The 9,694-nt window shown below is 40.2% G+C and overlaps 1 long non-coding RNA gene across 1 annotated transcript; it reads left to right on the forward strand.

Moving 5' to 3' along the window:
* The first annotated feature begins 2,687 nt into the window (after positions 1-2,687).
* On the forward strand, positions 2,688-9,376 carry LOC137156200 (uncharacterized). Its single transcript, XR_010920692.1, has 3 exons — positions 2,688-2,751; positions 8,324-8,436; positions 9,266-9,376. It is a non-coding gene; the product is annotated as an uncharacterized lncRNA (long non-coding RNA).
* Positions 9,377-9,694: the final 318 nt, after the last annotated feature.

Genomic DNA, 9,694 nt, shown 5'->3' on the forward strand with positions numbered 1-9,694 from the left:
AATAAGAGACATCCACTCCCCCTTCCTGCCCTACACTAAGGTGTCCTAAACAGTTGCCTTGTCTCACTTGAGGGTTGGACAAACTGATTCATATGCCTATGGCCTGTTTCTGCTCCCACTGGAATCAGTGGCAAAACTCCCCTTGACTTTAGTGGGGGCAGCATTTGGACTATAATTTGTAAACTATTTCAGATTCTTAAGGATGAAAGGCACAACATGCCATACGTATAAGATCACCCTAATCTATTTTGATTTTTATACAAATGAGCCTGCAAATGTTTATCCTTTTCTGAATCACAGTCACAGAGCCATGGAAGGGCAGAACAAAGAAAAGAGCAAAATTGTATTTTCTTTCTCATGCAGTTTGCTGAAATATTGTAACTACAGACTTAGGACTCTGCAGGAGTCTAAATTCACAGAAGGGGGGTCACGCTCATAACCTTATTTTGTATTAGCCACTTTTAGCTTTTGACGTTTAAACAGGTTTCACCCTCACTTGGGTCATTTTCTAATTTCTGTTATTAAATAAGTCAGTAGGATACATAACTTGGTTTGTTGCTATTTCCTCCATCATCTGGCATGTTGACTAGAGAATGAAAAGGACCTTGACTCTGGGTGAGTTGCTGCTAACATTTAGACATGCTTTTCTATTTTTAAACTAGAAGCGTGTTGGATTTTTTACACTATATTTCTGCTGACTTGGCTGCAGCTATTCATAGTTCTTCATCCTCTGCCCAGACTGCTTTTAACTCTAATGTTCTATTTTAAAGAAAACTATATCTAAGCAGAAATATGTTCCTAATTTAGTCTTTCTTTCAGTGAAGATGGAAATTAAAATTGGTCTTGATGAGGGCAAGCACCTAGACCAGAACAACTCAGTGGCATTATAGCCCTATAATTCACTGCTTCCTGTGTCTTTTTACAGAAGTCCAGGTTGTGACTGTAGTTCAGGTTGAAATTAATTTTTCCACTTAGGGATTTAACTTCTTTGTTTTGTATAAAGATATACAGTATTTTACCCAAGTTTACAGCACAGATTATATGAGTGAAGACTGAATTTTCTAAGGATTTTAAGGTAAATCTGTTAGTTCGTTAACAATAATTAAAAATAGAGGTTTTCTTTTTCTGGTGAATCTCACATTTTTCCTATGTATCTAGCTAACAAACAATTTGTTACTACCTCTTCACACTTTCCATATCATTAAATTAGTCTAAAATGATTTTTTTAAAATTAAAAGTAACAATTGAGAGAGCTCCATGAGAGAGCACAGAGTGCATTTAACCTTTGGAACAGTCTGCGGCTACTGTGATAACAAAATGGCTGTTATCTTCGCATGCAAGCAGAGTTGTTAGAAATGGAAAAGTTCACAGAAAACAAAGTCAGCATGTTTCATAGCTACATCCACCGCAGGGTCCTCTAGTAAAATAAAGGTACCCTTAGGGCAGATTGTAAATCTGCATTGAAGGCTGTACTTTGCGATTCTGCATTGCAGCCCACCCCTACAATTTTATGCAGTGTCTTACATGAAGACAAGTGCTTCATCAGTCTTGCAGCAGACATCAAAGATCCAACATTTGAGATTTCTTTGCAAGTGGTGGGGAATGGAGGAAGTAAATACTTCCCAAGAAAAGCTTTGCAATTGCTTTTGTGACATGTAGTGCACAGTAAAAAGAAGAAGCAGATGTTTTTGAATGATAGCCATAGATTCTGAAATGAAGCACAGCAGGAAGGAAAATTCTGCAGAACTTATGAAAGATATTATATCCATCCACTACAGCAAGGTTAGCAGGGGCTTTCTTAAGCCTTTCAGTGCCATCTCTTTACAACTTAAGTGTTATGACATACTGTAGCTGTTTAGGAGAGACATGTCTAGCAATATTTTCCAGTTCTGATGAGCTGAGATGCTGGTATACATCATTTTATTACAATACCGAGGCAGAATGCTGGAATAGGAAGCCATTATCTCAGGAGTCCCTGATTTCTGTGCACTTAGCTGAGAAATTTTTTAGGGATTTTTGTTTGTGTTAAAGTGACACTGCCAGAATTATTAGGCTCAACATGTGATTTGTTGTTGCCCCTCTTAAGCTGCTTTCCTTTCTGAAAATCTTGTTGCAGAATTCCTGTCAGTCTTTGGGCCAGATCCTCTGCAGGTGTAAATAGGTGTACTCCATTCATTGTGATTTACACCCATTGATGATCTGCTCTTATGTGTGTAGTTATTATGTTCAAAGCACATACTTCAAGTCTTATATAAATAAAATCAACATCCAGTGGGAGAAAGCAATCCTTCAGTAATAGTCTTTTCAGTGCAAGTGGACACTTGGACTAAGGACAAAGATTTCAGTGTTCAACTTCCAAGGTATTCGTATGAAGCAGTAAAATTATTATAAACAGTAAAATTTTGGGGGTCAGGGAATTAACACCCCTATAGATGTTTTAAACATTTCTGCAATTATATTGGACTGATGTTCACAGTCGTATTACAATTTCTAAAAATACAGTTATGGGATCAGAGTCGGTGTTTCTAACGTATCAATAGTGGAAAGTGGCTCTTGGGATTAAAATGTGGAGCAATGTCCACTTTCAGAGCAAGTTTACCGAGATGCCTCTCCCCAAACAAAGGCTTTTTTAAACATCATTACATATTATTCAAGGTAATTTCCTCCTTCCAGCTGCATGAAGAGACTCTTCCGCTGGCTAAGCTGAGTCACAGAGAGAAGTTGGACAGCTCCTTGCTGACTGTATCTGAGGTATTTACCTTCTTTATGTGGACCTGTTCCATGGCAGTCAATGGGAATTTTATTATTGATGTTGAGAAGAACAAAACTGGCCCATATGTGTGGATATATATATATATAGTATGGCTGTGTTTCTCTCCCCTCCTTTCCATCTCTCACTATCTCTCTCAGCTGCCAGCCCTGATCATCAAATTGAATGACATTTTGCAGAGAAAATAGATACAAAATGATGCTAAACTAACAAGCTGGTTGGTAACCTGCTTGTTTTGAGCAGACATTGAAAAACTAATTGGTGGAGAGGCATGAAGCAGAACTGGCTGCCAGAATGCCTTTCATCACCCTGCCCCATGGCCCTCTCTGCCTCACTTGGAAAAAGAATGGCAACTTGTATCCACAGCCTTCAAATTAATCCTATTAGACGCTCTCCAGGAAGAAAACAAGAGACAGCCAACATCCACTTTGATTAATCCAATGAAAATCAATTGTCAGGATACTCCCCCACCCCCTTCTGCTGGCTCACATTTCCACATGCTTTTGAATGGAAATGAGCACAAGGTGGGGGGAAGCCTGGTTTGTTTCAGAGGTGTGGAAAAGTGGGGTGGTGGGAGGGCGATGATAGCCCTAGCATGCTTTGCTTATTCAATTAATAGACTGTCCAGGGAAGGGGAACCTCCCAGGAGATCGAAAAGGAGCTGTCACTGGCCTCCTTGTCCCCTGGTGGGTGTAATGCTTGAGTAAGAATAAACTGTTCACTGCTGGAGGTGAGGAAAAGTCCCCCTTTCTGCTACTGAAACATCCCAGCTGCTGTCTGTCCAAGCCTGTCCTACTCCCCAAACACCAATGCCTTCCTCAAGCAGGTGATGGTCTTAGGGGGGTAGATACGTTGGTCAACACTGTCCTTAGGCACAAGCCTTGCAATTATCCAATTGCTGTCTTTCTATGTATTAAAATATAACAAGGCACTGTGAGATCTTTGGATGAGAGGCACTCCACAAGGGCCAGGTATTATTCTTCAGGCCCTATATGCTACATCCTTACATAATTGACAAGGAAGCCTGCATTCCACAGTCACATGGGACATGGCTGCCCAGAATGGATTCCCACAGGCATCAAGAATCCTGAATGGGGTTTGTCTGTAACTGTCATTGGCAAAGAATGCTTGCTATTGAAATCTTTGGTAGTTTGCAGGTGCCAGTGACTCAGGAATTAGAAAACCTTCTTTCACATATGGCTATGGCGGTGGAGCCCTAGAATATTCCTACCAGAAATGGGCTGTGGAAGAGGATGGAGGGTTCTGTGACAGCAATGAACAATAAGGGGAAATGAGGACTTCAGTGACTGATACTTTCTAAAGTCCTGAAAGAAACGCATTATTTGATCATGTAGCACTTTAATGCAGCTCTGCTAGTTTCAGAGGAGTGGAGGATGCTTTTTCTTTATGCATTTAACTGAAATAATAACAAGAGGGACCTCTACTGGATTTCTGTCACTGAAAATAGAACCTGGCTGTGTTCCTGCTGCACGTTTGTTGCTGGGACTGTAGAAATGGTAGGCCTTGAGATGCTTAGACTGAGTTAATGTTTACTAATGCCCTCTAGAAGATCTCCAAAACACCACACCAGCTTTTTAAATAAATCACAGAAATAGAAAAAATACAATATATCACATATGATATAAGAGTAAATTCTATACACAAGAAAATTGCAAAGATGCTCACAAGCCAGTGAGATTAATTTTTCATCTCTGAATGATACATTATCGCCTCTTTAGTGCTGAGTGCTAGAGTTGCATAAACAAAAAAGATATGCTAGAACAGTGTTTTAAATAAACACAAGATTGTTCTGATCTTTCATTCGCTATGTGTATCACTAGATTTGCCTTGTTTGCTTAGTGAGGATGGAATAAAAAACGTTTCTGTTCACATCACATCACAATATGGTGCTTCATTCATTTTTATTAAGCCCAGCTCTTGACATCTGCCAAGCAACATTATTTTAAAGTAAATTTAGACCCATTTCTGATGGGCTAGTACTGTCTATTTATATAGACTATAATATAATCTAATTTTGTTTTGAAATGAGGGCTGTAGGAGATCTGCAGAGCTGGAAGTCTGCAAAGCAGTTTGGGTATTGTGCACACAGACATTAAGGGCCTGCTCCAAAGTCCACAGAAGTTAGGAGAAGACATTTCTATTGACTTCAGTGGGCTTGGGATCAGCCTCTTGTACCTGTTATTGTTAATCCACTTTAGGACAAATGCTTCCCACAGCCTCCTGCATATTTGTGCGGAGTTTAGTATGCCCCTGTCAGTCAATTTGTAGAGATAAAGACCAGGCATGAATCTGGATGCTTTTGTATCCAGGGTTATGGGCTGGACCTGTCTTTCAGTATAAAAAGAGATTTTAAACCTAGGGTTAGTATGAAAGGAGAAGGTTATTAAATCTGGTTTACAGTGGTTTAGCTTGTCCCTGTTAAATAACAGATGTGACTGTGGTTGGGTGTACTCCCCACACTGGCCCTGAGAGAGGAAATTAGGCCCAATTAACCTGTAGGTGGCACCTGGAGGGCTTGATTAATCAGAAAAGAGGCTCAGCTGGACAGGAGCAGATGAGGCCTGTATAAAGCCAGGTAGCTGGCAACAGAAGGGAGCTGCAGGAAGGTAGGCTGCAGTCACTCCCTGGGAGGTGTGTTGGGATTATAGAGGGTAGTTCACAGCTCCTTCCTGAAAGGAGGGAGTTGAGAGGTTGGCAAACCTAAAGAGGGGGAAGCCAAGAAGTTAGAAGAAGGCTCAGGGGGATAGCAGCGCAAGCTTTGGCTGCTAACTAGAGGGTCTCTGAGGTAGGACCCAAAGTAGAGGGTGAGTCTGGGCTCTCCTGACAGCCACTGGAGATGCAGCACATACTATGCAGAGGACAGTGGACTGCCTGGGATCATTTCTTCTGGAAAAGACTCTGTTAACCACCCACACCCACCCCTCCGGAAGGGGGAGCTATGTAGTGACCTAGCTGGAACGCTGAGCCACAAAGAGGAAACTGCAGTTCCTGAAGTGAGAGGGGCTGCAGGGTGAGAGGAGGATGGGAGAGACAGCACCAGGGGAGGGTGCAATGCCTGGCTGGAGCTAATTCCCAGGATGGCCAGCAGGCGGTGCTGCCGGCAATGAGAGTACCTCATGACAGGAACTTACACCTTCTGGGCACTTCAGCATGGCATTTACACAAACTTGAATTCACAGGCCCCACTTAAATCCATGGCAAAGCTCCCCTTGATTTCAGTAATGCCAGGATTTTACCCACATTCCCTAAACCCCTCACCGAAGTGTAAGTTACACCGTTTTATGCATTGCCTCCCTGTCTGCCCACTGAGTCTAACCTGTAGTCAATCACAATGAGGAGAAGCCAGAAGGGAGGGTGAAACAGGATAATAAACTAAGAGTAGGCCCTAATAAGGATTATGTTGAAATGTGATGTGTCTGATAGCACAGGACATTCTATTGCTTATAACTCCCCAGAAGACCATTGAAAATCAACATTTTTGTTAATCAGGTCCAACATCTACCACATAGATTTATCCATATTATTCTACCTTTTGGACCTGAATAGCATGTCGTCTTTTCCCCAAAGGGCTTAGAAGTTAGCTGGCTGGTGGTTTCCTTTTCTCTATCATTTAGATGAGTAATGAAATCCTTATGTGTTTATTTTTAAAACTCTCCAAATACCATTGTTCTGTGTTTGTGTTTTTACAAAAGCTGCCTATTGGCATACAAAAAAGACAAAAAGTACAAGTGGAAATAACCATATCTATCATGTTGCATCATTAAGTGAACAGGCTGATAAAATGTGTCATTTGGATGCCTGACAATTATGTAGATAAATTGATGTTGACCTTGCATCACCTTCAGTGACTCATCCTTCTTTTTGGGAAAATGGGTAAGAGGAATTTTTCTTTCAAGAAAGATTTATTGTCGTGTAGACCACAGGCAGGGAAAATGAGAACTAGTCTATTGCTATTTATTCCCTGATCACTTTCAATCCTAAGGCCACTCTATAAAGGCTGCATTATCCCATTCTTGCCAGATATTCATTTTAGGGTTTTTTCAGTGTAATCTTCCCTGAAACAGTGAAAATGTATTTATTTTACTGACTCTGTGTTAACATTCACAGAACACACAGTTCCAGGGCTTGGTTTATTAATAATGGTGCTAATGTCAAATCTGGGAGGACCTAACAAAACAAATTAAGATTAGGATTGTATTTTGGAAGGTTGGATCATTACACTTTCCCCCCATGCATCCTAATGGGTAAATCTATCACAAAGAAACCTTTACATCTAAGTTATAGCTGTACCCTAGCCACTGTGAACAATATCAGTGATACAATTTAAACCAAAATAGCCTGTAGTATAAAGGCCCAAATCTCAGATGGCAGCTATGGTGACAGGCTTCCCAGCCATAATGTAGACTTGCCCCAATAAATTAACCAGTAAATTGAATTCTGGAATATACCTCAATTCCATCTCTTCTGGACTTCTTAATGGAACAGAATACAGACTTTAAAGAGATTGCTTTCCTGGGATAAATGAATCTCAGAATTTTGTTACATTTTGTTCTTTTAATATTTTTCTATCGACAACACTAATTTACCATATAGCACAAGGCACCCTCCTCTTCTATCTCCCCTCTGCAGTCAGAGAGATAATAACATAATTTGAAATGCTTTTCATTCTTTACCTCTCCCACAAGATGAAGGAGGATCAATGAAAAGATGTATAGCAGGCCCAGCTGGTTTTGTAGTCATAATGTCTACCGATTGAACCAGCTGAAATTAAATCACTGTAATCACTCATCAATCACAGTCTTTTTTAGGAGCCCTGCTTCACAAGACATTCTCCCACTTGAATGCATTTTAAAGCAAAGGCCACAAAGCACTTTGTGGCATACGATGAGTTTCTTTGGCACATGGATGACAGCTGATCGCCATAATGAAACATTCAATAACTGCATTGAATTGGATGAACCCTGATGGTCCCACTGGGATCAGTTACAGAATGCTAGTTATTTGCAGCCAAGTGGGTGAGTAAGTAGTTAATCAGGCATGTACACTAATAATAGGAGACCTCTGTGTCCAAGGGCATGTAGTGGGCCTTGTCCCACTTGAATGGCTCTTCTATTAAAACGGCTGTATTACAATTAAACTTTTCTGAGCTTGTTTTCTTTTACATCAATATCCATTGTGTTTCTCTTGTCCTTTAATGACCTTACAATTGATCTATTTCCTCTTTGATCATAGTGAGCTGACCAGGGGACGTTGGCATTCTGTTTCAGTCACTTACTTGTGTATTTCAATTGTTTCAACATTTCCTTGGGCCATTGTTACTAATTTCCCTGGATTTAGTTTAAATTAGCAGATCAGAGGCAAAATTGCATCTCAAATCCTTAGTGTTAATTAGGAGGAGGGAAAAAAGAAAAGCTTCTCATATGAGCTATAAAAAGCATTATACAAACGGTGATCCAAAATAATGAGTGATTTTTTTTAAACCTATCATAAATTGCTGAGATCATTTCAGACTTGTTTGTATTTTTGAAACAGATGGCTGAATTCGTTTTGCTGAATGCTCCTGGCTGCTGAATTAATTCTGTATTTCCTGTAGGAAACCACATTGAGACTATTACTAATTCGATCATATGGTTAATCACTCAAAGGTAGGAAATGCCAAAGGTAAGGCTGACCATGCATGAACTTAACTCTGTCCCTGTGCGTGTGTTCATTATTATACTCTTTATAATTATAGGCTCACATGCTGTTTCTCAAATGTTAAAATTGTATACGGTTTTTTCTACAACCTTATATACCTATGTGTAGCATCTTGTAATATCTTTTCTTTATGTATGCCTCATACAAATTTAATTGTATGGGCCAGTTTATTTTTAGTAACGCTTTTTATATGAATTCTAGTTTCTGTTGACTATGGCCCTGATTCAGCAGGGTACTTATGTGTGTGCCTAATTTTAAGCACATTAGTGGATCTTTTGACATCAAAGAGTCAGTGGGAATATTCATTTGCTTAAACATCTTGCTGAATGAGGGTTTATGAAGCTAAATTAGCTATGTATTTATGAGTAGTATTTTTCCCAGCAAATTTTCGCTAACGTGCTTAATATGTACATTTTGTTCTTGCATTTTATACACAATTTTCTTATGATGTCCATGGATTCTGGAGTGCACAGAATGGTGCACAGTGCTGTAAGATGCTCTGCATGTTCATGGAAAAAAACCGATCTGTTGTATTTGACAAATAGCATGGCATCATAATGGGCCAGATCCTCAGCTAGGCTAAATAAGCTTAACTCCATTGGCTTCAGTGGAACTATTCCAGTAAACACCAGCTGAGGATCTAGCCCATAGTTTGTACAAATAACTGACTTTGGCTTGAAAGCTCTCAGGCCAGCAATTAATTTTATTTTTGAAAGTGAGATGCAAAGAGGCCAAATATGGGGATAATAATACTTATCTCCTTTCCAATGATTTCAGATCTATGGATGAAAAGCACGATAGAAGATACTAAATAATAACTAATATTTTTGGGCTCTGAATATTTAACACGTTTGTTTCTTGTGTGAAGTGTAATAAAGATGTAACACGAAGCTGGCTGGCTTGAACCAGCTCTGAACATAGAAGCACGTTTTAAACCCAATGCCACTCTTGAATAGTTGAGCTAGGTGCTGGGGGAGAAGCAAGGTAAAAGGGTGGGGTTGCATAGTAACTCCAAGCACACAGAGTAACTCCTTTGCTACTTTGGCCACATGGCTAGAATAGCTTTGTGCACCCCCAGTGCAGCCCCCTTGTAGGCCCGAGGGTGGAGGAGGAGTGCAAGAAAAGATCAGTGGTAGATCCCCATGGTCCTTCTCCAACTCACTGATGATCCACCACCATCAGTCCTCTGCACAGCTGGGCTCTGCA

Source organism: Emydura macquarii, unplaced genomic scaffold (assembly GCF_026122565.2).
Source record: "Emydura macquarii macquarii isolate MOO-44397 ecotype Brisbane River unplaced genomic scaffold, CSIRO-AGI_Emac_v2 contig_1390, whole genome shotgun sequence".
NCBI classification, from domain to species: Eukaryota; Metazoa; Chordata; order Testudines; family Chelidae; genus Emydura; species Emydura macquarii.